Here is a 26,952-nt window from a genome sequence, read left to right as displayed (position 1 = left end):
CTATGTTGCCTCATAGCCTCAGTTGTTTCTGTTGTAATTACAGCTAACTGAGTCATCTATCAATTCGACTTGACGGTGCTATTCCGAGAAGGATCGAGATGTCCAAATGCTCTTTCGCCTTCCACAAATCGTTATCTCTGGCACCTGGCAGCTCGTGCTCCCACACACTGCATTACTCTTTAAAGTCAGTGATCAGTTTTTTTGTTTTTTTTTTCTTCTTCTTTCGTTTGGATGTCTGATACTGGTGGTGTGTTCGTGTGACTTTTGACCTTTCCGACAGAGCACGGTGGGAGCGACACCAAATTACAGATGTGGATCGGTAGATGTGGGCGTTGACGTGATGGATGGCACTTGGAAAACAACCCCCCCCCCCGAAAGGAGTGGCTCGGTAGATGCGAGCAAACATCACAGCTCCCTCAGGTATCGCGTGCAAACGGTGATCTAAGCGTGCATTAAGGCATTCCTGCAGGTTGTAAAACACCCTCTCTGGGCAAAACGAGATATCTCAAGGAAGGAGGACACAATGGAATGAACAGAGAATGGCTGATAACGGACAACATCTCACTTTGGTATCCAATTTAATAGCGACTTAAACTGGCTGAAAAGCGAAGTTCACAAGGCTGTTCCGAATTTGTGGCCACTCCCTGAAACACTAAACGATGGCTTGCTTGCTACAAACAGAAAAGTGAAATAGAAAATTCGTAGCAAAACTGAAACCGTTTCTGTGGTGAATAAAGCTCCGTGTGTATGTGTGTGTGCGTGGAGGGGGAAGGAAAAGGGGATGAAAAAGAAAATATCCACTTGTCCTACATATAGAAGATACACAGCGAACTGCAGCAAATAAACTTTAATAAGTGAGAATAGCAAAACCAAACAGACAAATAACTTTGAAACTAAAATTTTTCAAAGCAATCGCAAGTTTATAACAATGCAGACGTTGTTGAAAGTTATTTTCACTTGGTTAGATTACATACCGGTACTTCGTTTAATCCTTTATCCAAGTGTAAGCAAACAAAGTTTGCGCCTGAAGTATCTTCAGGACTGAGGCAACTCGTGGCAAAGGTGAACAAACTTCACATCACTTGCCTTAGTATCCCATAATGCAAAGCACATCTCCTTACAGGTACGTATAATGCTATGCATTATGGGAAGGGTCATTACCCAGACCGGTTTCGTCCTTTATTGAGGTCTCATCGGTGGGAGCCAGACCCAGAGGTGATACCAACACTTGGATAAAGGATTAAACTAAATATATAATTTATAATCTAACCAAGTGGAAAAAAACTTCCAACATCTTTCTCTAATCCAGAGTATTTTAATCATAAGGTGTGACACCTTTTGGCAACTCGTATATGGAAATATGACTTCTCCATTGCTTCCACATTAGTATCACCTGGTGGAGGAATAATGGATGAATCGACCGTGAGATGCGGTGATTAATACCCTTGGAGGGTAATGGATGACAATGCTGTAGCCAATGAAGTTCTAACTGAGGCTCGGCTATTGCTGTTACTCTCTTGCCATGATCAGAGCTTTAATAGCTCAATAACACCTTATCCCTACACTGTCCTCTACAGATAACGGGGAAGATGAAAAGCATTCTTGCTTCGCCCCTTTAAGCCAGTCCTTATAAGGATTAGTATCACCATCTCTGGGTCTGGCTCCCACTGAAAAGACCTCAATAAAGGTCGAAACCGGTCTGGGTAGTGACCCTTCCCATAATGCTAGGCACATTTAAAGGCACATATAATGCTTTGCATTATGGGATACTAAGGCAAGTGATGAGAAGTTAAGTCCATCTTTGCCACGAGTTGCCCCAGTCCTGAAGATACTTCAGGTGCAACTTTATCCAAGTGCAAGCAAACTTTGTTTGCTTGCACTTGGATAAAGGGTTAAACTAAATACAGACGTAAGGGCTTCCTGATATTGTACTGCATAAAAGATATGAGCGCCACCTTGAATCCCGTATTTTATTTTGGGGACTTTGGTTAACCGTTTCACAGGCGAATATGAACTGCTGGTTCACGTGAACGAACTACCACCGCTAAAAGACACTTTTTGTCTTATTAATTCAATAGCATGGCAATAATATGAGGGTCTGTTTGGATGAACTTTAATAGCTTTCCAAATTAACCCTTGTGAAAATATTAACATTATTTGCTAAATCACATGAAATAGTTCGACCGATAATTTTATAGAAACTATAAAAGAAATCCTCTGAACTTTTTTGTTCCCCAAAGGAGTAGGTGGAACTCCTCTGGCCGTAACTAACATTTTCAAAGATTGACGGATAGCCTTGGTCGTCACCAATAGCTGAGTTTATGCTTATTAATGATTTTCAACACTTCAGGCAGATAGTACGCCAGACATCTGTCACCATCTCCTGATGCTAATCCGTAATTGATATTTCTAAAATATTGCGAGCAATGAGGCCGATTTTTTTAGGCGCTATTAGAAACTAATTATGCAAAAGATCACCTAACTCGAGACTGGCTGGCAAAAAAAAAGTTCCTCTAGTCCGCGATCAGAATTGAACTTATGTTTTTTCTGGCGTCCTATCATGAGAGAACAAGAAACGTTATCACAGACACACGCACCAAATATAAACCAATTGGCCCAATAATTGTTGTTGTTTTTTTCTGGTTTGCTCGACGTTTGGTAACAAAATAGAAATAACCGAAGAGATGGCAAAAAAAATGAAGTGTAAATTGCTTCAAGATCGTTTCTATATCGAAGACATTTAAAAAAATCACCATTTACCCGGAAGAAGACCAACAGAAACGGGGGGGGAAAAAAACAAACCTAAATTGTCAACCTGTAAAAATGTTAAAGTTAGAATAACACGAAAAAATGGCGAAGTTTGACAGACTGTTTCATCTACCAGCAGGTTCAGTAGTGTTCCAAAAATACTTTTGTTGCTTTCAAGTTAGTCATCCTTCCTTTGGATATCGTTTAACTAAAGGATGGGAATGTAAGTACATTCTTTTAATATTTATTTATATTAATAATTATTGATATCTTCCGCACTGATTTCGCCCAAATACAGTGCTGATGTGTTAGAGATTCTTCAACGTCTCGTGGACGTAAACGCCAGAGTTGAAAAGCAAAGGAGGGTTTACTTTACATCTTCTAAAGAAATTCGGATCTTTGCATAAACCAAAATCGCCTTGCATTTGACCAATGAAGAGCATCGATCGAAAGTTGTTAAATTTCAAAAATCTCCCCTGAAGAAGACCTCGCTTCGTAAGAGGATGAAGCGTTTCGCAGTGTTGGAGGAACCCCCAGTGAAGTCAGGATTGGTTCAAGCAAGAATCTATTTCAACCTCTGTCTTTCTTTCGCGATTGGTAAATATTTCATCCCTGATTAAGGTGGGTTCTTTTTTTTATTCCAACTTCCAAAAGCTCTTAAAAACATCGGAATAGTCGGCTATGTTTCGGAGTATCTTCGACCCACCTGCATCATCGTTATCTCTTAAAGGACGTGTTGATACTTTAAAGGCCGATGACGGACGATGTCACTTGACATTTTGAGTGAGTTCGGATGACTCGTAATGCGCATTTCTATACCCCCCCCCCTCTTTCTTTGAGGATTTTATTCTGTTCGAAACTGCACAACTATAATTACTGCACAGAACTCATCTTTTAGATGCATTTAGCAAAATGCCTCATCTGTAAGATACCCTTCGTCTGTACAGAGTGATTCAAAATTCCACGAACAAACTTTGAGGGGAGGTAGAGAACATCAAAATCAACCATATTCACATAGGAAAGCATGACCGGAAACGCCACCCGAAAGTGATAGGTGGCGTTGTTGGCCAGCGCTCCAGGTGAGCAATTGGGTCTCCCTCATTCAAGTTTCCGACGTCGTACGAAGAACACGCGTCGTTTTACGAACGCTGAGATGGCAAACATGCACCTCGGTTACCATATTATGCATCCAACTACTATTGAACTGTTCAGTTACGCCTAATAAAGTTTTTTACACTACTTACTGTCTTGTGTTATTTCTGTTTCTTTGTGTCCCTGTTAGTACCTTCCGGTGGCGTTTCCGGTCATGCTTTCCTATGAGAATATGGTTGATTTTGATGTTCTCTACCTCCCCTCAAAGTTTGTACGTGGAATTCTAAATCACCCTGTATATAACAATCTCTTGATTTTTTTTTTCATTTCCCACCCGCAAACGATCATAAAACCTGTAGTACTGTTGAGGACTGATATTTTTAAATTAGAAAAAAAGTAATTTTAATTGAACTATATAATGTCAAAATTACAGAAAACTTAATTCTATCTGCAATACATATTCCCAAAAATGGCTCGTGCTCAACTGTTGTGGTAATGCATGCATGCTATACAGAAATACTATTACGACACGAGTGTGCTTTGTGGGTTTCATACTTTAATAAGTTTAGCAAGCTGCCAAAATGTCTGCTTCGTCTCATCCGTTGACTGGCGTAGTGGGAAATGGGACCTCCTTGGCTCATTTACCAAATGGACGAGCCAGTCAGCTGGAAAGACCGGGTCCCGATCCCGTCTATGAATGACGTGAGGAACCTTTATCGGATCTTTTTAATCATAGGGTGAGTTAACCGGTCTCATACGGCGGTGGAGGATTTTCTTTCATGATCAAATCGCAGCGACCCGTCATCAGGGGACTTTTCCAGCCCTAAGGGGAGAGATGGATTGAAAAAGATAGCAGAAAATAACTCATTGTAGCGTGTAGGAGTTAGAAAGGATTGAAAAGCGAGGATTACGTGGTGTAAAAAATTTCGAAATCCTTCTGTTGAGTAAACGTAAAGAGAAAAATTAATGTTTGTCATCATGACGGGCAAAACACCTATTTTGAAAGCTATTAGTAAAATTATCCTCAAATTATTGTTTACAGGTTCGTATTTATATTTGGTAAACACGTGAGTGTGTGAAATATTCTCAAATCATTCGAATTACATCGCTGCAATATCAGAAACACTGCGGACACAAAGTAGCATTTAAAAACACAAATTCTGGGTAGATCCACATAGACGCACAGCAAGCGTGTACTTCCTTCAAGTATGCGTGATAGTGCGGACAACGCTGGTGACTTCAAATAGAGCGATAGCCGGAGCCAGAAGAGCTAATAAGAGTATCTCGGAAACTGTTGTCCCGTTAAAATTCCCACAATCAACCATCTCAGGTATACTGACAACAGTGCGACATCAAGCCGCTCTATTGTCAATATACCTGATGTATTGTCAGTACACTTGATGTATATTGACAACACATCAAGTCGACGTCGCGTGAGAAACAGTTGATCGAGCGAGAGACAGAACGAAGCGACAGGTTCGCTAATAACGTGTAACAGATGGGCTACGGTTGGTCAAATGTCTGCTCGGTATAATCGCGGACTCAATAATCTCAGAAGGACCAAATGGGCCCTGTTCCAAATGGGATGAAACACCAAACAACCTGCGAGGGGGGGGGGGGGGGCAGGCCTATCCAACCAAAAGAGCCCCATGCGGAGAACAGTGGACTGGAAAAAGACGCTTGCAGTGATGAATCCCAGTTTTTTTATTTGAAAGGAAGTACTGTAGTGGGCTATAAAGACAACAAAATAATGCAGCGGACTGATCCATCGTGTTTGGTCAGGACAATGCAAGGAGTGAAGAGGAGGAATGGTCAGCGTAATGATTTTATAGAATTCCTCAGATCCCTTTTGTGCAGCAGAGTTAAGGCCAAATGAAGTGGTTAACGAGAACATCATTGCCAACGAATCAAACATCCCCACCAATAAATAAAGATTTATTTATTGGAACAAAGAATAATCGATTCAATTGTGTGATTCGAAATTTATTATGGTGAATGCAAATGCAATCATTCGCTAAATGTTTACTCTGTTTGATGCTGCTTTAAAAGAACTGCTTAATCATCAACTCCCTCGGAAAATACCGAAAGGTGGGGCTAATGACGCAGGCGATTTAGAGCTCGTTCTGCAGCCGCAAACGAAGTTGCAGCCGAAATAGTTTTAAAAACGCAATTTCTTGAGGGGATTTGGGGGCATAAACATTCATAAATGAATTCCGATGTATCATTATTCTGTAAAGCAATCGAAAAATTATTTTTCATTTTTGAGTAATTAAACATTTATTAATGTTTAATTACTCAAAATTAAACATTACGCAGACGGACCTTTTCTAATAACAAGGAAATGCTGTTGCAGCTAAACAATTATTATTTGCCCCAGGAAGGATGGGTTTATACGTCGTTATAGTCTCAGACGGAAGCAGTCGATTTTTAATTTTTTTCATGCAATGAACAACCTCTAGGGTTGTGAATACTTTCGGGATGTTTCTTAATCTGTCTTCATCACTTCAAAGCAGATCTTGTTGTATCAGAGAGAATCCAAAGACTCACAAACACGTCTTATAACTTCGTATTAAAGGTTTACTATTAGAAGACAACAGTGAGCATACTTGCAGTTGTAATGTGCGCATATTTCCCACGCTTGTTTCGTTTTTGGCTTAACATAGTGGAAGCATTTTATTCGTCGTCATTCATAACTTTATTTACGATAGCTTTACAACCTTTCTTGTCCAGATTGCATAAAATTGTATTTAAAATCTAGCAGTGGCGCCCTCAGGATTTAATCTTGGGGGGGGGGGGGCGAGTTGAGTAGACGATTTGAGAATACACACTACGTATCGCATACGACCTCTGACTGAGCATCTGCAATGATCGCTAATTCATGAGTAATATAGAAATGGAAGACACGACGCAACATAAATAAAAAAAATGAACTTTATTAATTAGGAAAAGATTTTTGGAAATTTTTCTAGTGTTTATTTCCTTTTTCTTTTGGGGTGGCTAGGGCCCCTTGGCCTCCTCCCTGGGTGCGCCGCTGAAATCTAGTGTTGTTCTGAATAATTTTGAAGCTGGAAATAGTAGGCGGAAAAATGAAAAAGCTTGACAAATTTTAGTACAAAGATCCGAAAGTTCAATATTATCCGACCAGCCTGAAGTGAGAAGAACATGCGTGTGTACAGACAGACAAAACACATTTAACAGCCTATGCATTTTGCGAAATACAGCCAACATGAAATCGTATCAAAGGGTTAGTTAGTGGAGAGAAGGAACTGGAATATTCCAGAGGAGGTAGAAGATAGAAAATCTGCAGATTAAGAGAGGAGATCGGCAGTGCATGAAAGCAGATCGAAGCACACACACAAATCAATTTATAATGATCTCAATAAAGCCCTCGTAGAGAGCCAGAAGCCCAATGGAGAAAACCACCGCAGTCTTCTGAGAGCTGAGCGTGGAATAATAGAAATTCCCATCGTGACCTAACTTTTATGGTTGTTATAGACATTTATGGGCATTCGCGAGGCGGACAAAGGCGTGCTTCATGGGCGAAATGCGATTATTAAGTCTTAAAACCCATAAAAAGACTTTTAAAGGGGCACAATCCTCATTATTCAAACCATAATGAGGCCAATCACACAATAGGGCATCTCTCTGGGGAGAAGGGACTGCGCATTTCACTCAGGAGACAAGAGAACTTCAGTAAATCTGCACAAGAATTAAATCTATGGGTATCAACACATCCACTGAAAAGCCTTAAGATTTGCGTGTTGGGGGTTGTTGGTGGATGATTACATTTCTTTTCTATGAAGACTTAGCGAATTTTTAAGACCCCGCAATAAAAACAGGAGATAGACATCGTTGGCTGAGACAAATCCCATTAACCAACTTAATAAATAGACAAATAAATAAAAGAAAAGGAATAAAATCCTTCAGTTTCCACAAGCCAAACCTTATTGAAATATTTCATGGATATTCATTGAGTTTTGCTTCAAAATGGAAAGACTGTCACAAAAATTGCTGTGCGTAAAAACTTGATTTCGAAAATAAATCAATGAAGAGAACTGAAACATTTGATTTTTCATAAGTTCAAAGTTAGACTGATGTTTGTTTATGATACTGAGGACTTCCATCAACAAACAAAAAGTATGAAAATAGATGCTGTTAACGAGTTGGCTCATTTGTGAGAATTCTCAAGTCAACGAATTTTGACCCAACACCAAATGTGGCATCTTTTGCTAGAAATTTCAAATGGCATTGAAGGGAAGACTATTCCATAATATTATGAAATAAAAAAAAATCTCCGGCGTACTTCAGTTCAGAACTTCTGTAAAATGGTTTCAATGATTCTGAAAATGGAAGAGCACTTTTCAGCTGGTAAATGCTGCTGTCGTGTAAAAAGTATAATCTGGAAACCATTTTGCGAAAATAACAATTTCTAATCGAACTTGCGTCATCAGTGTTATCATAACTGCAATGCTTTCGTACAACTTCAAAAGAAGTACGTTTGTCGTCTTGAAAGTGGTTTGAAAAAGTTACATGGTCGGTCTGTAGAGCCATGGAAGGCAAGGGACCATGCCTTCTGGTCTCCCTTGTTAAGGTCATCGAACGCAACCTCTGCCAACTTGCCCACTCACCTCTCTCTCTCTCTCTCTTTCTCTCCCCTCCAGACCGCACTGCTGTCCCGACACCCAAAGATAAAGCTGACCTTCTGACATCACTCTTTTCCTCCAACTCATGGACAGAAGACAAATCGCGTCCTCCCATACCAGAACCCGAGTACTAAATTCTTCCTGTGGTTTTATGCCAAAAGACAGAAGAAGACTAAATAACTTGGACACTAAACACTTTCCAGTGTTGGTGGCATCTCTCCATTTGTTCCCAGACTTTGGGTTCCTGGACTAACACTTGTTCTGCATTGTCTCTACGATCTATTATACATAGCTGATACTTATTCCCATGAGTGGAAACAATCACATGATCCAGCCTATTCCGAAAATAAAAAAAAAGAAGATAGATGTCTACAGTCAAACTATCGACTACTAGAAATCACCTAAATCCTCTCCAAAATAATGGAAAATTCATCAACAGTCAACTTCTGAAGTGGTGGAACTCAAGGTGTGGAGAAAGCAAAAGTATGGTTTCTCCATTCACTTGAATGCTTCGGTCCCTGACTAGATATTCTTTTTTTTTTTTTCAATGTCAATTTATTTCATCATTTATTTCGTATGATGATACAACAGCCGTAAGCCCCTTTTACGGAGAGGTACGATACCATCTCAGCTTCCCCCTCCCCATTTTTTATCCGCATAGGGACTGGCGAATTAGACCTATGGCTAGACGAGCGGTCTTAAGTATTCGTGAGTGTAATCCGTATGTGTTCACGGGAAAGGTTTGAGGGATGATAAACCCGAGTTTCCGGGTTAAAAAAAAAAAAAAAAAAAAAACTTACCTCCGTCTAAGACTGGCTAACTCACCTTTAGTCGAAAGAGACCAGATAAATGTTCCTCACGTCACTGACGGGAATCGAACCCAGGTCATCGAACTCTGACCAAAGGGCTTCGTCTATACCGACTGAGCTACGGAGTGCCAATGTGCGTATGCAAATAGTACTCTCTAGGAAATAACCTCTAAACCCATAGGTATGACTATCAATGCGTCTTCCAACTTATATCAGTTACGAGACGAAATAATCGTAAGGCTAATATAATTAAAGATGTTTGAAAAAACGTGAGCAAAGCGTCGAAGAAAAAGGAGATGAGCAGTAATTGAAAAAAAGTGGCTACTTGGCTGACATTCTTTTAATTGTTGAGAAATTCTCTTGAAATTCTTGGAATAAAACAGTAGAACAAAAAAACACAGCAGCGATGTTATTGATTGTAAGAAAACACAAGAAGTTTTTCGCGAGGTTTTAGGGAAAGATCCCGCCCCTTCCTTCATTCAGATTAGGCTGACTTCTCAGGGGTCATTCAGTAAAAATTTTAAAAAAATATATTCCAATGCAGGGAAATTAGTTGAACGAAGTAATCTGTAGCGATGTCGGCAGAACAGAAGGAAGAAAGAAAAAAAAAAAGTGTTTTCAAATTACTGCTCATTTTCATTAATTAAACTGAAATCAGCAAACTGGGCAGTCGCTTCCCTCCTTCGAATGAAAGAGGAAAATCGATCGTATTAAGCGAGTACGTTTCGACCCGCTCTGATTGAAGTTGGAGCTCGGCCCTAATGATTCTCGTGAGAGAAGCAGTCGGAGACTCACTGCACAACTCGGCTGAAGAGAGCTCTAATAAGCGGAACAAGCTCCGTAAGAGTATCGGAAGGTTTTGTGCTGCTCCGTGGAGAAATATCGGAACATCAGAAGTGCATTGTGATTATCCGAGTTTCGATCATCTCTTGAATTCGCCGCTTTGCAGAGGCCCCAAGGGGACAGACTGTGTGTGTGTGTGTGTGTGTGTGTGTGTGTGTGTGTGTGTGTGTGTGTGTGTGCGCGCGCGCGCGCGCAATGATTGTCATTGCCAAATGAACTGCGCAAGTTTCACCAAACTATCCCCCCCCCCCATATCTGTTGGGTTAATGACACAATTGTCATGTTCAGGATGCACAAAGTCTTGTGGTCAGAGATCACTTGTCTTTGTGTGAAAAGCAGATCGAAGTTACAAGCGGCGAAATGCGAATTCTAGTTATTCTACGTTGGAGGGAGATCCACCGAGGGCGATAGCACAGTGAATCCAAGGACCCACTAATACTGCGCTGCTGTACTCTTGGAGTGAGTGTGAGGGTTCCTGGTGAACGTAAAATCTCCCTCGCTAGTGGCATCTGAATGTAACTTACAGGCTACTTGAACACTGTTCATTACCAAAGGTATCCGTCCATGCTCAGTATCGATGACGTTCTTTGGTTCGAAAGTCCCGGGTTCAAATCCGTCTAACTTGGAATAGCCTTCGTGAGGATTTTTCCACTGTAGATGAGTTAGCCATTCTCATAGAGGTACGGTTTCTCCCCTCCCAGAAACTCTCAGATTTTAATCTCTGAAAACAGTGAAACCATAAGCTCCAGCTAGCGCAATTAACAGACATAATATGCTGGCCTCATGGCCTTACTTGCTTCAACGGTGATTAAAAATTATAGAACCCTTCATTCTCAATTTATTCTTCTGCTGACGGTTGCATTGCAAGGTGTAGATCAGCATTTGGAACAGGATGTGGCGATTCCTTGACCGTTTCATAGGCGTGTTCAGTTATTGGATCTCTGCACCTCTGAACACGCCATTCAAATTTTATTTTAAAAATAATTAAAGGAAATAAAGAATTCTGAACTGAAATTTAAACAGCAGCATGAATAAAAACATAATCAGATATTTAAATATAATGCAAAATATAAACTTATCTAAAATATAAAACTTTCTCCACCGATGACTGCTGGGGACTGTTAAAAATAGAAAATTTCAAATTTAACCAAAGTCATCCCAGCGAAGAGTCAACACTTGGTTAAATCTATAGAAAAAATACAGGCAGATAAACGAATAATTAGACTGTGAAGTACTAACACATTGTTGCGAAATTTGCATCATAATAGTAGCCATCGGCAACCAATTTTATTTTTTTGTTTTAGACATTCAATCTAAAAATGGGGCGTCATTCTTCGTTTGGTGGGACATGAAACAGCAAAAGAAAAGCACTTCAGGCTTTGTGTTTGATCAAGTTGGGGTGAATGAGGAAAAACGTTCTCAACCCACAAAGGATGTTGCAATCAGGGCGTCCAGCAAACAGTTGGTTGCAACGAAGATGAGATGTTTGTAAGTAAACGGTAAGTGTTTGGCTCTTAAAATAAAAGCAGAGAAACTAAACATCAATAGAATAAAAATAAATCTAAATAAAAGAGAATAAATACCTCCCCCCCGCAAATGATTCGGATTATGGCTAAGTCAGAAGTCCGACAACCTGGATACAAAACGTTTTTTTCTTCACTTCAGGACTTGAATAATAATAAAAGATTGGTGTCATCCCTAGCGATGAAAATGATGCACTTAAACGAACACGGTTAGTTGAATGATTAAAAAAAATCTTACGATCATAAGACATTCATAGCAGTCAGTCAGGAGAAAAATACCCGCTATGCGGTATCAAAATCTGGGTGGAATACTATCGAAGAAGATTATTCTAAGTTTCTTTGATTTCTTTCTCTGAATGAAGTGTTGCATTCTCCTCCTCCCTAGATGGGCTAAGTCTCTTGGTGAATCACTGACAATATCTCCAAATGAGCTAATATATATCACATGCAGGTTTTCGGGTTGGGATTGGAACAACTTGCCATTGTATACATAAACAGAATCTGCATCGTTGATTACATCTTAACTATTCAAGTTTAAAGACACATTCTGGAGAGATGAATCCGTTGTCTAATCTTGAGTCAGCCTAGAAAACATCCCCAATAAGACTACAACACGATGATGTCCTATTGGAATGGAGATGCTGCGTGGTATGGTATGGTATGGTATTGGACAGCCTGCTTTTTCTTTACCGAACAGTGACCAGAGCATCGCACTTGCTCGCCAACATTGCAATGCAAAATTGAAATCCTGTGCTGTCTCACACTTTTCATCGGGACACCATCCTTCCTGTAGGAAATGCAGACGCCTGGGGACTTTCTTTAAAGACAACAGGGGACAAATGGGCCCGACTGAGTAGTGGAATATTTGAAGAAGTGGGAAGAAATTAATCCTCAAGGCTCAGTTCTGGTGACGTCCAAAGATGAGTTTTTCTTTTCATTTGAAACAGCGTACATCACGTGTCTAATAAGCTTAAAATGTCTTTTGCAACAAAAGCCTGCTGCATTTCCAATTTTCATTTCAAAAAATCTTTAGATTTCGCATGATGCTGACTTGGCCCTGGAAATGTAGAAGCCCCAGTTCATTTCAAAATCTTTCATTCTATCATTACAATTATCGTCGGCACTGAACGAGTTCTGATTTCAGTTCGTCCGCTGTCGCCGCGCACTTGAAGTGTTCAGTGCCGTTGTAATCATTTGATAGGAGAAAACGACTTCACGATTTGTGCGCACACAAACACACAGAAAAAAAAAAACATTGGCTGATTGAATTTCGTCCTGAGATGGAGAATAGCACAGCAAAGTGCCTGCATTCGTTTTCTTTTCGCGGTAATTCAACACGAGGATGTTGAATTACCGCGGATCGGACATGATTGGTAACGACCCTCTGATAGTGTTTTAAGTGCCCGCGATGGAAGAAAATAGTGTGCTCTTGTGGGTCTATATAAAAAGGTTCCCAAGCCTTGTTTTGATGCGTTGCTAATAGCAGTAACAGGAAAACAAAGAATGTTTTTAGAAAAAGCGTAGAATTTCCATCAAGACAAAAAAAAAGTTAAAAATTATTCTAAGAAGGAAGAAAGTCCTCTGAATAAAATACATAATCTAAGCCATCCCTAAAGCTTTTAAATATAAAACTGGGAGGCAAAATGCTTTTTTGCATTTTAATTATTGGAGTGCTGTTTGCTTCCAAATAGCCTCGAGGAACGTCGATTTATCGCTTTTCTGTGTATGTTCATTCGCCGAGGCTGCCTTTTGTTATTCTTAACGACAGATGGTTTCTCACATAACGGAATTAAAAAGTCTCCGAGATAATCTGTGGGGATATTCAAATAAGAGAACAGGAGAGCCTTACGACTCCAAAATCACTTTCCAATGACTTTTTACAGTTCTTTCTCATGTGTGGTGGCCATTGACAAATCGCAATCAATGCATTTGACTTGTATCTTCCAATCGGTGCTGTCTTGTGTTCTTGAGTGAGAAAGCTTCAAAATGGACACATTTTAACGATGAAAAATCAATGGTCCCAACTACACACAAAACATTGTATTGAAAATGAAAAGCTATATAAAGTCTGTATCTTTCTGTACATCCGATTTTTCAACTGTTACTATAAGACGAAAAACGTAGAGGGATGAATCTAAGAAGTTCACAGTCCTCTTCCATACTTCGTTGCTAAATAAAACACCAGAGAACTTTCAGCTGATGTTGGCGATTTAAAAGTGACAGGAGTGGGAGAAACGTCTTGTGCGTGGTCACGTTTTCTACGATTGCCAAAGAATCAGGAGGTCCATGAACACAGCTGCTGCTAGAACCATGTCGCCATCACAGCTCGCCATTGAGATGACTTACGAAATATATTTCTAAGTATCTTAAAAATTGATTTCCACTATACTGTGAAAATTATACGTCGATGAGTTCTCCTTAGGGTAAGTGAAAAGATCCAACCCCTCTTTCGGAATGGCTAGTTGGGTTCCTTAGATGACGTCAAAATAACCGAGAGGTATCCTGTGAGGGATGAAAACCCAGAGAGTGATTTCCGCCACTTCGTCTGAAGCTAACGAACTCATTTTCTTTTGAACTAAACGCCAGCTGCTCCCGTGCTAAGACAGGATTCGAACAGAAGTATTTAAATCAAGGAGCATCGTCACCATTGACTTCAAACGGAGACTCGGTAGCGATATTGTGTTCGAAATGCCGACCGACCTCATCAGGATGCTGAGAAGTGGGAGAAATATTGGATATTTTAGGTGAATTCGACGGTAGCACACCTGCTCGGATGTTCGAGTAACTTGACGGAGTTAACACTGCTTCGAACTTGATGCAGCAAGTCGGATTAGTCAAAGGAAATTGGAAGAAATTTCCGAACGTTGTCTTCACAAAACCAAGTAACTCTCTTCCACTTCGAAGTACTTTCCCCCTCGACACTCACGTGTTTCTGCCGAACACACTAGAAGATTCTATTAACAGCAGCGAACTAGAATGGCATTTCTGTTTTTTTTTAAAGTTATTTTAGCGTTCCGTTTGGGATCTGTATTAAATTTCAATTCCGCATTAGCACATCATCCACCAGTGCTTAGTTAACATGTCTGTTGAACCAGTATAAGAGCATAGGGAAAGGTAGAATGCAAACGCGGTTCAAATATTTCAAGTAACCAGAAAATAAATAAAAAATAAATAAATAAAACATATCTCGAATTTTAAAAAAATCCGTTTGCAAATCTCATTAATTACGATAGAAAAATAAAATAAAATAAATGATAATACAAACGAGAAAAATACTGTGAGCAAATTAACGGTGTGTAAAAGTACAAGTTAATATTAACATTTGCTGACACGCGAGGACCCCCAAATATTATCCACCGCCACAACAGCGTCGTTTTTCGCACTCGACCCAAAAGTCTTTGCGAAATACCATCCAAAACAAAAAGCACTTTCCAACACCAACTCAACTCAATAAAACGAACAGGGTCGAATCTAATACACATTGCGACACATTTTTCCAAAAAAAAAAGTCTCTCCGGACATTTCAGGAAGCTTGACGAGCTCATGGAATCCACCAAGGGACGTTAGAGAGAGCGAAGTATCAATATTTGGAAGAGGCTCTGCGCAACTCGATGGTTATTAGAAGCACAAAGTAGTCTGGCAAACGGTGCGCTTATGGAGCCGTTCACCGCTTTCATTTTGCCATACGTAAAGAAGATTTAATCTATTTGCTGCACCACACCGAGAAGAGTCTAATAGCAATATCAGAGCCTAGCTAATCGCATCCGCACGTTCCAACATAATGCGCTCTCTATTAAAAATCATTACACTTTTTTTATGCCTTCAAAATCTCTCAGTTATTTTGTGTGACGTAGTTTCTCACTAGGTGGCGATTTATTAAAATTAACATTTCTTCAACGTCTGCTGATATTTTATGAAAGGCTTCTACGCAGTTTGGTTAATTCTTGCAACCATATTGAATATTAACTTGTATTGTTGGCAAGTTTATTAGGTGGCGCTGATTGACTCTCCAGCAAGCAGACCTACAATTGAATGACACATAATTTACATTGTTTATTGCGCTTAGAGTGTTATTGAATAACTTGTAATAATATTACTTTTAAAATTATATTTGCCATGCATTGTCTGTATAGTTTGGCGTCATCGATCTTCATGACAATTTCTAATTACAAAATTTTAATTAGTTTTCATAATGATGGATACTTGCACAAAGCAACAAAATAAAACTTATCAGTGTTGGATTTTGTAGTTATAAAGGCATTTTTCTTTTCAAACTACAGATATAATTACCACAGATAATTATACCTGTAGTAATAATGCTACTTATTATTACAAGCGATAAAAAATACAACTGGTGAAAGAAACAAAACAATTATTTTTTATTCAAGTCTAACAGGTGCTTTGAATACAAAAATAATTGAATTTCCTTGGTGGATGCAATCTATAATCGAAATCTTAACGTGGAATTTATAACAATAATTTATAATTCATGCTACATTTAAATTGGATTTTTTCAAAGATCTGCTGAAACAATTTGCAATGCGTAACTGCACCATGAACTAAACTACATTGCAATCTCAAACAATTTTTGGCAACCTTCGTTCTCATGATTAAAAGTTTCATATTCTTTTAATAAAATAAATAAAAAGTCAGGATTATTGTACAGATTATGGTCTTCAGAATTCCACTTCTGTACAAAGGCCTTTCTCAAATGGCAGAGGGTTGGATCTGCTTCTCCTATGGTGATCTAATCCATCTTGGAAGAATATTTGTGTGTACGAAAAATAATCATAAACACAGTGCCCACGGCTGGATCGGTTCGTCTGATAATTAACAGGAAAACGATAAACCACTTGGCCAGTCACGCGGGACTCAAGAAAGAACCAGACTAAAATTAAAATAAATAAATATTTGATGTACAGCGTCGTATTTGTGCATATTTACACATTTTTTTCCCTTCATCTGGGGGATGGGAGAGAATGCAGACATCGTACAATATAAAAATATGGCGCGTTGAACGAACGAGGTCTTTTGTTTGTATTTAGTTAAAAAACTTGCTGTCATGTAATAACAGATATATGGCGAATTAGGTATAATCCTATCCCAATGGCTTTAACAGGTCTTTAAGGCCCACGACCTTCCAAACATGCTCGGATTTCGTAACCGAAATACGAGGATAGGATGGTTACCCCTATGCCTCTAAGTATTCCTGGCTGTATCCCTGTGTATTCATGGGGCCGGTTTGCCTGCTTGCGGGATGAACCCCCCCCCCCAGAATAAACTGGGGAAAAAACCCTACTGTCCACGTCCAAGACCGGCTAACTTGGTTATGGCTGAGGAAGATCCTTAAGCTCCTCATGTCGTCGACGGGAATCGAACCTAGGACATTCCTTCCCAAAGCATATGGTTGCGAAGCGCATAGCCACTAGGCTAACCGCGCGGATCTAGTCATGTTACGATGGGTCAAATGGTTTCCACGCTGATGATTAGACGGTCAAAACGAGACGTAGTAATAATTATGACCGACTTGTCTGATAAAAGAGCTTTCTCAACTTTAAACAAACACAGTTTTGTTGTCGATTATTTCGAGAATATTTACGTATAAGGAGGTGGGATTGAAGATGGGACCACGCGAGTCGAGAAGGCAAAGCATCAAAAATCGAATATACGCTATAAAATCCAAGTTGAAGAGACCCAAATATTCTCGATTTGGCAATGAAATAGGACTTTTTGGTCACAACTGAATGGAAAGGATTTTGGAGGTCCTGACTGTGAAGATTTGGATATGTGGTGGATGCCAGTTCTCGAATCATCTGAGAACGACAAGTGATAAAGTACAGCGGATTTCAATCCTAGTTAAAAGAAACTTAAAATTCATCCGCAGGAGGTCAGACCAGTCTTCGATTATAGCTGTCAGCTTTAATCACCTGAAATCCACTCTTGATGGATTTAAGTGTCCTAATGAAAGGCGGAAATTATGCTCAGTTAAAAATTAAGTTTCTGCAGAGACTTTAGTGGTACTGAATTAATGGTGGGGTATTCTTGTTCAGAAGATGACGAATTAAACGCGGATTTGTGACGTCGTCGCTTTTTTGTCCGTCTCAATTTAGATGTGTTCTCGGAATCAGATTTCCGGTGGAATTTTTAACTCCTGCGTTTATGACACTCACACGCTATACGAGATTGGATCAACGGTTCTGAAAACATCAGCTCAAATGCTGGAGAGAGGCCAAGGGCGTCGTAATAAAGACAGCAGGCAGCAAAGGAAACTCGTGCAATGAAATTCCGAAATTATATCTAAAATAATAACGTACCCTAACGTCAGAGCGACGAGTTTTGTAACTGCTGCGAATTAAGTTTGCCCGCAATTGTTAACGAGCCGTGCTATAACTGCCAGTTCGTATAATTGGTCTAGGTGTACGTGGTCATTTTTAACAAAAATGAAAACAAAACATCTTAAGATCGATGCAAATTAATTTAAATTATCAGTAAGGATACATAATATAATTATTCATAATATAATAAATCACACACTTCAAATATTCGCAATTTTTAGCGTAAAGTGAGCAGACGACAGACGAGACAAATGCAATTAGCTGATTTTCAACGATGTTCGTAGAAAACCTGGGACGTCATGTAACGGATGGCCACAGGTAACGAAAATCAACACCTCATCGTAAACGAGAGAAATAGAATATTTTAAGACAAAACAACAAAGCGAATTTTTGTGATGAGCAAGCACTTGCGAGATCTCACTCGATGTGAACGACACGAACTCGGAAAACGGAGAACATGAGACAGCACATTCCGGTGCAAAGGTCACGGCATACTGGGAAACAAACATCCCTCACAGAATGAGAACAGCAAAGTCGTGACTTAGCGACAAGTGCCATTGACATCCTAAGAACTGTTTCCGGTTGGTGGTTTTCCACTTATGGGTGAACCTAGAAGTATTCCTCCACAAAGACTGTTTTTCGATTCAAATAATGTCTTCCTTATATAAATGCAACTGCAATTCATCCCGCAAACATTAATTGGACTACGACGAGGATTTCGTGTCCCCCCTCCTCCATTACCCAACTGACCAACCTTGAAACACGTGACTACTAATGTCGTAGCTCGAGCCATCTAGGATGTCTTCCGTCTTACATCTTCCCTGCTTCCATCTTACCACTCATCAAACCTCCAATGCCATAACAACGAAAATCTTCCTGTACTATCTTTGACAATGCAGTCCTACACGTATTCTGCTGCTATTGTATCAAGAATGACGTCGTATTGAGAGAAACTAGGCGCGAACCATTCCAAGCAGAACCTACTTGGAATGCTGTATCGTTCTGACCGACGTTCGTTTGACATGAAGAGGTATAAAAGTAGCCGTACACGTTTGTCAAATGAAGCTGTGTTCACATACAGCAGTCTAGATGCAAACAAATGAGTGTTGTGCATTGGTCCCATTATCTTGACATAAAAATGAACGATGTACACTTCCCCAATATGGTTTTCGCCAGAAAACCTGGCATTGATTATTTTCAATGGATGTACTGTGATATCTGCGAGGTATATCTGTCTCTGTATGGAGAAGATTGCACAATGTCACAGCATAATCTTGAACATCGCATCTCCTGGGTGTTTGGTTCGTCTGAAATCGTAAAGTTTTCACACATTCGAGATGGGTGCTCTCCTCCTTCTATGCCTGGAACCAATTTCACACTGCGTGGCTTAATGACATGACGATTCAGTTCTGGAATGTCCAACAGGTGCAGCATGGAGTGCACACACGCACACACAGAGAGAGAGACTCATATGGCTTTGTTTTCTGGAACCCGTGTTAATATCAAGAAAGAACACTGCGTTTTCCATTTTGCTTAACACAAGGTAACTTCACTGTTCTGTGAGCACTCAACAATCAGATGTCCAACTGCAATACTAGCATACCGTGTGCAACACTCGGGATGAGGGTGGTCGTAATTCAATGTCAGTGTTCGGACACCTATTTCATTTGCAGTGGAGTTGTTTGCAATGTATCCCAATACGTTTAGGAAACGAATTAGGCATGCAGATCTATTCTAAAGATATTGTATTGTAAACAAGAAGCCTTTAAAATATGTCGCCAATAGAAATTCCCAGAATGAAGATTTGAACTTTTAACTGGACGCCTCGGAATTAGTTGAAACCATTCCAAGAATTCCCGGATCGTTGATCGAGAAAACAACTTTTTACGAATTGTCTTTCAGAGCTTCCCAGACAATCAACGAACGAACTGCTCCTAATTCTTAGCGCTGCAGTGGGAAATTTAAAACAAAAAAAAAAGCTCCAAATCAAACGGTATAAGCGGAGAATCGAGATCATGCGCAAGAAGCCTGCACTTTATCTGCAGATGGAGGACGTGATTATCAGAAGGAAAGAACATTAATGTGATGCAAATGCATTATTATTATTACCCTCATTCGGTGCGCGCGGCCAAATTGATTGAATCTCCACATGCACACATGCATGGTTACATCCAATAATTCATCCCAAGCGCAGGATAACAAATCTGTGCTGTCGCCAACACCGTCAGAATTCGTATGCCAAAGCTGTTCCCCAATACGTTCATAATTCACTCCCCTCCTCAACAGAAAAAAAAAAGCACGGCGTACCTGCCCTTTTCCCCCTGAATCCACAGGGAAAATGGTGTTTTTATGATAATATCCAAATATTAAAAGATTGCTGAATGTCTCCTGCATGTTTTGGAGCGCAAAACGATCGAAGGGTGGTTTTATTTTGATTCAGTTCACATCTTGGTGGAAGCAACCGAGACCACGAAGCAGTGTGTTGTATGTGACTTGCGTGTGTGCCCCAAACGTGTTGCTGGCTTTGGGAAATGAAGGATCTTTTATTATCTTTTTTTTTTATTTGTGGAAATGACAGCGAATTTAACCCAGAATGATATTTTGTGGAATCCCCTGTAGCTCAGTCGGTATACACGATGCTCTTTTTGTCGAAAAGGTGAATCCCATCTAAGGAGAATCTTTATCAGGGCTCTTCAACTGATGGTGAGTTAGCCGGTCTCATGCAGAGGGGAGATTTTTTCCTCTCCTTTGCATGAGAAAAAAAAAAGGTTAGGGACTTTAGAAATCTTTTCCTCCCCTCCCGGAAACTCGGGCTTTTCATGCTGTAACTAGACAGTCATAAAGTCATCTACAGACCAGAAACACTTTCCTTGCAGCAGAGGAATGGCAAGCTGGCTACATTAAATTGACTAAAACCCCTATAATTAGGGGACTCAACCAGTGTAAGGACGGACGAGAATTGGGTCATCACGCACTATTCGGCTCTGTGCATGATGAAATACCACAATAGAAATAGAAATCTTCTTCTGCATCTTATCCTACTTAAGTGGGGTCGCTGTTTTTAGTGAGTCTCCTTCACATCCTCCTGCCTTGGGCTATAACCACATCCAAGTTCTTCATCCTCAGGTCCTCTTTCACCAGCTCCCTCATCTCTTCTTTGGCCGCCCACGCTCCTCTTCCCCTGCACATCCATCTACATGACCTTTCTTCCCACATACTCTTCCTCCCTCCTCATCACATGACCAAACCATCTCAACCTTGCCCCCTGTATCTTTGCTCCTAAGTTCGTAACTTTCGCCGTTCCCTTTACATGGCCATTTCTCAGACGATCCTTTCTGGTCACACCGCACATCCACCTAAGCATTCTCATCTCCGCTACCTCCATCCTACTGATGTTATTTTTCCTCAGGGCCACAGTTTCCATAGCATACGTCATAGCTGGTCTCACTACTGTCCTGTAGATTTTGCCTTTTACATTGATCAGCACCCTCTTATCACATAGCACTCCAGCCATCTCTCTCCAGTTCCTCCATCCCACTTCCTTCTCAGCCTCTCCATCCTATCTAAAGTCCCTAACATTAAAAATAGAAATAAGAAACGAAAATCTAAAGTAAAAATCAGAAACAAAAAGTAAAAATAAAACTCCACCGGTAAAAATAAATTAAATGGGAAGAAATTCAGCTCAAAATATTTGAATAATTCCGATGCTTGGGCTTTTTCATATTCATATTTAACTTTGTGTCCCTTCCTTTCGCTGCATATCGCCAACAAACCACTTCCTATCTTCAGAACGCTTCCGTACAAAGTTGGGAGTGCTTCAGAACAAAATCGTGCACGGTAAGACGAAATGAGGGTCTCTGCTCGACGCACGTAAACACCTTCCTTTTGGTATACATTCGCGGAGATGCTCAACCTTAAATTAAACACTTCAAACGAGCTGAGCTCGCCAGGTAGAACGGCATCTAAAGTGTAAGCCGAAACTTGCATTACCAGGCTTAACCGACACTTTAGCGACGGCTTTCTTTATCCGAAAGAAGCCCGTGCAATGACAACTCGCTCCCTTAACCAAGCTAGAAAGAATTCTCATCGACCAGCAAATGAGTCTGCAAAAACAAAATGGAAAAATCGAAGTTTTATTTGTACCGAAGCGCAGTTTTTCGTGTACGAACAACCAGCGCTGTGAACCGCAAAAGAACAATCAATACCCAACCTAGAAAATCGGGTTGAAAATGCGATATTGGTGACGGCTAAATGCACTGCTCCAATGAAAGGAGACATCCCTGTTGGAATGGCCAATGAAGTGGTTTTTAAATATTTGTAAGTGAAGTCAGAGCCAGCCACGGCACCTCCAAAGTAATTTACTTATTCCGAACAATACAAATCTTCAGGTGTAAAATCTAGCGTGACTAGAACAGAGTCTTTTTCCTATTGATCTACCGTTTATTTGGAGTAGAAGCTTTTTCAGATGATACAACACTTAATATTGTAAAGTCGAATGGGTGCTAGATCAACAGCGGAAAGACTGGAATACGTTCTGATCCATCAGAATAATTCCAATGACTGCAGTTAGTTTTCAAGCTAGGATACCATTCTGCATAGAAGTCATGGCTTGTTAATTAATACGCTGGCTTTGTAGCCCATGTTGCTTCAGCTGGAATTGCAGTGTCACAAGAAAATGGGAATCAGAAAAGGAGTACGGTTTAGATCGGTTCTTCATTCTAATCAATCCGAATTGAAACTTAATCGAGTTTGAATTTCAATAATTCAAAAGTGTACAGTTCTTATTTGCAAGCGCTAAGAAGTTTCTTCTGTGGTCAAAACCGCAGATTTCTTAAAAGAGCACTCATTTGACCATCCAAGAAGCTTCTGAGTGATCGAAAATACGTTTGCATCTCGCCAAAGCTCCCTCTGGTGAGCTAATTTGTTTTCCTACAGATTCGCTGCTGCAAATGTATAAAATATGCGTTCCTACTGCGAAGTTTGTTTCTAACTTTCTGAGAAGATGCTCAAAACATTTTCTTCTACTTGCCTAAACGGTGAACTCATAAAAAATCAGAAATGAAAGAAGGTAAGAATGGCAAACGCGAATCTAACTTTTGTATTTAAGGATTAGAAACTTATCTTATGAATTAACTAATACCGGATCTACTTTCGTTGAGTATTGTTGGTTAGAATTAAAAACAATTAAGTTGCGAGGCCAGTGTATTATGTTTATTAATTGCGCGTGTTCTCTGGCCGATTGGTCTGTTTTGCGGATGAGAAATCCGAATTTCGGGCACATAAAAAACTCTTCCATCTCCGTATGAATGTTCTTTGCTCAGCGATATCGTGAAGAGTGTCGGTGGGTGGGTTTAAGTACGAAATTTTGTTAACAAACTAGACTTGGACATTTTATAAATATAATTTTCTAAATTATCACATTATTTCACGTACCATTTTTAAATTATTTTTATAATGGCATTTATGGACCCCCCCCCCCTTCATACAACGTAATTCTCCAAAACATTACAAATCTAGAGAAAAAGTAAAATAAATAAATAATTTTTTTTTTAAATTTCTACCTCATTATCCACGACATCACAAAGGATTCTACAGCTAAGTAACCCCCCTCCAAAAAAAAAAAAAAAAAAAATGGTCATCTTTAGATGAGCTTCGAGAGTCACAATTACAAGATCAAACACAACTCTACGGACTGCATCTACGGTAGACGAATAGCCGTACTGTTTGCGTAGCGACGAAGCGCCAAGAAATACTTCACCGCTAAAATAGCGTTGAAAATCTGGCAACTCACCTGGACTGAAGCATTGCGGGATACACTTGGAGGTCACCCGACTGCGCCACTTTGACACTCGCCGAGCCGAGGCGGTTTGTAGGCTTTATTTGTTTTCCCCTTAGAGGGGCGAATTCTCTCCCCTTTCCCGAAGGTGTGCGATGTTAGAAATGCCCGAACAAAGCCGATATTTTCCGTAACGGCCGACGTACCTTTACGTCGTCCCTTGGAAAGTCAAAGCCGTCTGTCTGTACAGATGACAGTCAAATATCGCGAGAGCTGCGACTTACCTTTTTTTTTCTTGGCGGCTTCGAGATCGTTCCAGCGGGCGTTCGTATAATCCGCTGGCACACGAGAAATGTGCGGCAACTCCGACGACGTCCGAATTTCCACTGCGAAACGCAGCTAAATGTGCTCCGTCAATATCGACCGCTTTTTGGCAACCTCTGCGGCCGCCTTTCCGAGTTACAATGCGGATGGCAGAGCGAGACATCTGATAAAGCGAGCAGCCAAAAGGATGCAGACGGCTGCGAAGTGGAAAAGGAGAGACGGACGCGAAACGGAAATGGTTGCACGGACGGCGAGTCGCTTTGTAAAGGGTGACGCTCATTCCGGGAGGAACCTCCCTCCTTCGAACAAGCCAGGGGTCGCACCTCTTCGGTGCGTCACACAAGACAGCTCTCCGTTAAAAGAATTTTTGATTTTTACGCTGCATTTGAACAACAAAATGGATTCGGTTGTTTCTTCGGATAAAATCGGTTAATAACCAACGCATAAATGTTCTAGAAGTTTAATATTTGTTTATTTTCGGGATTTAGTTGGAAGAAGTTAAAAAAAAAAAAAACTCCGCAACTGTCGCAAGGCAATCTTCGCCGATACTGCCACTCGTTTCACCTGTGTGTGTACCTCGCATACGTTTTCTCTCTGTCTAGACTATTCCGAACTTTTTCCCTTATTACTAAGCTTTCGTGATATTCGACACGAGACATTTTGACTCGAGATTTGATTGCGCAGTACTTGCAGTTTACAGGGTATTCTTTGTAACCAAGTGACGCTAATAAAATGCCTTGTGCTAATACTGTCTCTGCGCATAGAATACAAAATGCGACGTAGTTTTCTTTTATGTCAAATTCAGTTTTGCTTTAGTTTCGTCGGCCATTTTGCACGTTAAATTCACGCGCAACCGCTCATAATATAAACAGCGATCTCGTTGCTATCGTGTGTTTCAATTAGCAGGCTCGAGCTGAGTGCACAAGGGAGCACATCTCGCACTGTCTTCTGCTCTAATTAAAGTCATGTTATTAATTTTGTATCACGTTATTATACAATTATGTAGTCGCTTTTGGACTTGGTGTAACACCTTGTTTGGGTACGCATGCGTACCGTTTAGTTGCGAACATAGCTAAGACGATGTTTATTTATGTACTGCGTGGTAGATTGATTTCTTTTAATTTTTAATTAATGTTGTTTAAAAAAAAATATTAATTTTCAAGACAAGCTTTCTTGTGCTCCTTAAATGCATTATTTTTCTCTTTTTCTTTTTCTTTTCATTCTTTGCAATACTCCATTCTAGGTGGGGTCCATCTTAGTCGAGTCTACAAACTCACGTCTTCTATTATGGGTGTGAGCAACACTGGAGAAGCCCTAGAAGAGAAACAAGCTCTTTCGCACCTGCAGCAGATTCTGCCGGCATTAGCAGCAGGTGGAGTGCGGCGGGGAACACAAATGGGGAGATCGCATTGTCAGCGCTACTCGGAGAGGAAGTATCAGCACGTCGAATGGGCTGATATTTCCTGTGAGTGATGGGGAAAGAAATGCCAAAAGCGAAAGAAATAAAGTAAGATATGTGGAACAAGATGATTTGTTTCAGGAGAAATATCCAACAGGATATCACTCTGATAGCACGTCGAATTATCACGGAGTTGCAATCATTGTGATTGAAGAAGTACGAAAGATGAGAACGAAACGTGCGTGCAAATGCGGATGAAACGTGTGTGCTTGTTATGTGTGTGTGTGTGTGTGAAAATAACTGGAAAAGGAACAATGCATAAAAACACGAAACAACCAGCAGTTGTAGTGAACAATAAAAATAATAATAGTTGGAAGGACTGGAAACAAACACTGCTGAACTCAGTAGCGCACTCAGGATTTAATCGTGGGTAGGAGGTGGGAGTTCAGTAGACGATTTGAGAATATACACTACGCATCGCATACGACTGAGCATTGCAATGATCGCTAATTCACAAGTAGTACAGAAATGGAAGACACGGCATAAATAAAAAAATGAATTTTAATTAGGAAAAGATTTTTGGAAATTTTTCTAGTGTTTTTTTTTTTTCCTTTTTCTTTGGGGATCGACCCCCCCCCCCGGGTGCGCCACTGACTGGACTGCATAAAAAAAAAAAAAAACTGAGTGCATCTTGTTCATCTTTATTTGTGTAATACACCATCTTGCTAAACAGAAACTAATGGACTTACCGGACTCGTGGAGTGATGAAAGTCAGATCCCTCACCAACTATCCCCTCACGTGAAGGTTCACAAATTGAAGCTTAATTCATTCGGACCCTCCCATTTGTAAGAACCTTGTTTGTCTTACGTTTCAATGTTGCCCAAATTTTCAGTGTCACTTACCCGTGACACTCGATTCAATCAAATGCCAGGGGACACCCGCAAACGTGTCGTCTTGACTTGCCAAGAGTCACCGCCATGACTCACTCTCTAAGCCGAGAGCGATTTTTTTTTTACGCTAGAGAGAGAGAGAGAGAGAGATAAGCTGAGTAGTGTAGCGAGTTGCTGACTACAAGAATCATCACAAGAAGAATTCCAAGAATCACTGGAACGAAAATTTTGGTCACGTGCTCTAACTCAAGCTCCAAGTCGGTCGGTTAGTAACAGATCCCTTTGAAGATAGCTTCGGGCTTCCCCAACGCACTGCCTCCTTCTTTCTTTTTCTCCGCTGACACAGACAGAATCGGTCAACCGCTTTCGACCAAATGACAGCGATACACGAAACACATTTGTGTGCATTTTGGTGTCCTTGAACTTCAATCGTGCCATCTCAGATCCTTTCAAATAGGGGTAGGGGTCGGGGATGGCAGTGTCATTGTTTATTCAAAACCACAGTAAAAGTCGCAATCGCGAAGGATTGCAAAACTTCCTTCGCTCTATTTATTACAAGAAGGCTTCGT

At 40.3% G+C, this 26,952-nt stretch overlaps 1 protein-coding gene across 5 annotated transcripts in view; it reads right to left on the bottom strand.

The window, feature by feature from the left end:
- The window catches only part of LOC150097126 (regulator of G protein signaling 7-like), a 145,068-nt gene that overhangs the window by 79,936 nt on the left and 38,180 nt on the right, over positions 1-26,952 (bottom strand). Inside the window, exon 1 of one of the 5 annotated variants that reach the window (XM_090406808.1) lies at positions 26,242-26,370. The exons of 2 other annotated variants lie outside the window; for them this stretch is intronic. The gene's annotated coding sequence lies outside the window, so the exon portion shown is untranslated. Of the gene's footprint in view, positions 1-23,784; positions 23,899-24,053; positions 24,212-26,241; positions 26,371-26,952 lie in introns of those variants that run through there. 2 more of the 5 variants (XM_090406805.1, XM_090406809.1) reach the window with 2 other exon arrangements.

The sequence above is a fragment of the Typopeltis vanoorti genome, chromosome 17, assembly GCF_054136105.1.
Source record: "Typopeltis vanoorti isolate ZY-2024b chromosome 17, IOZ_Tvanoo_1.0, whole genome shotgun sequence".
Classification (NCBI taxonomy): domain Eukaryota; kingdom Metazoa; phylum Arthropoda; class Arachnida; order Uropygi; family Thelyphonidae; genus Typopeltis; species Typopeltis vanoorti.
The sequence above is the reverse complement of the archived record's forward strand: the minus strand, read 5'-3'. Positions and strand labels throughout refer to the sequence as shown.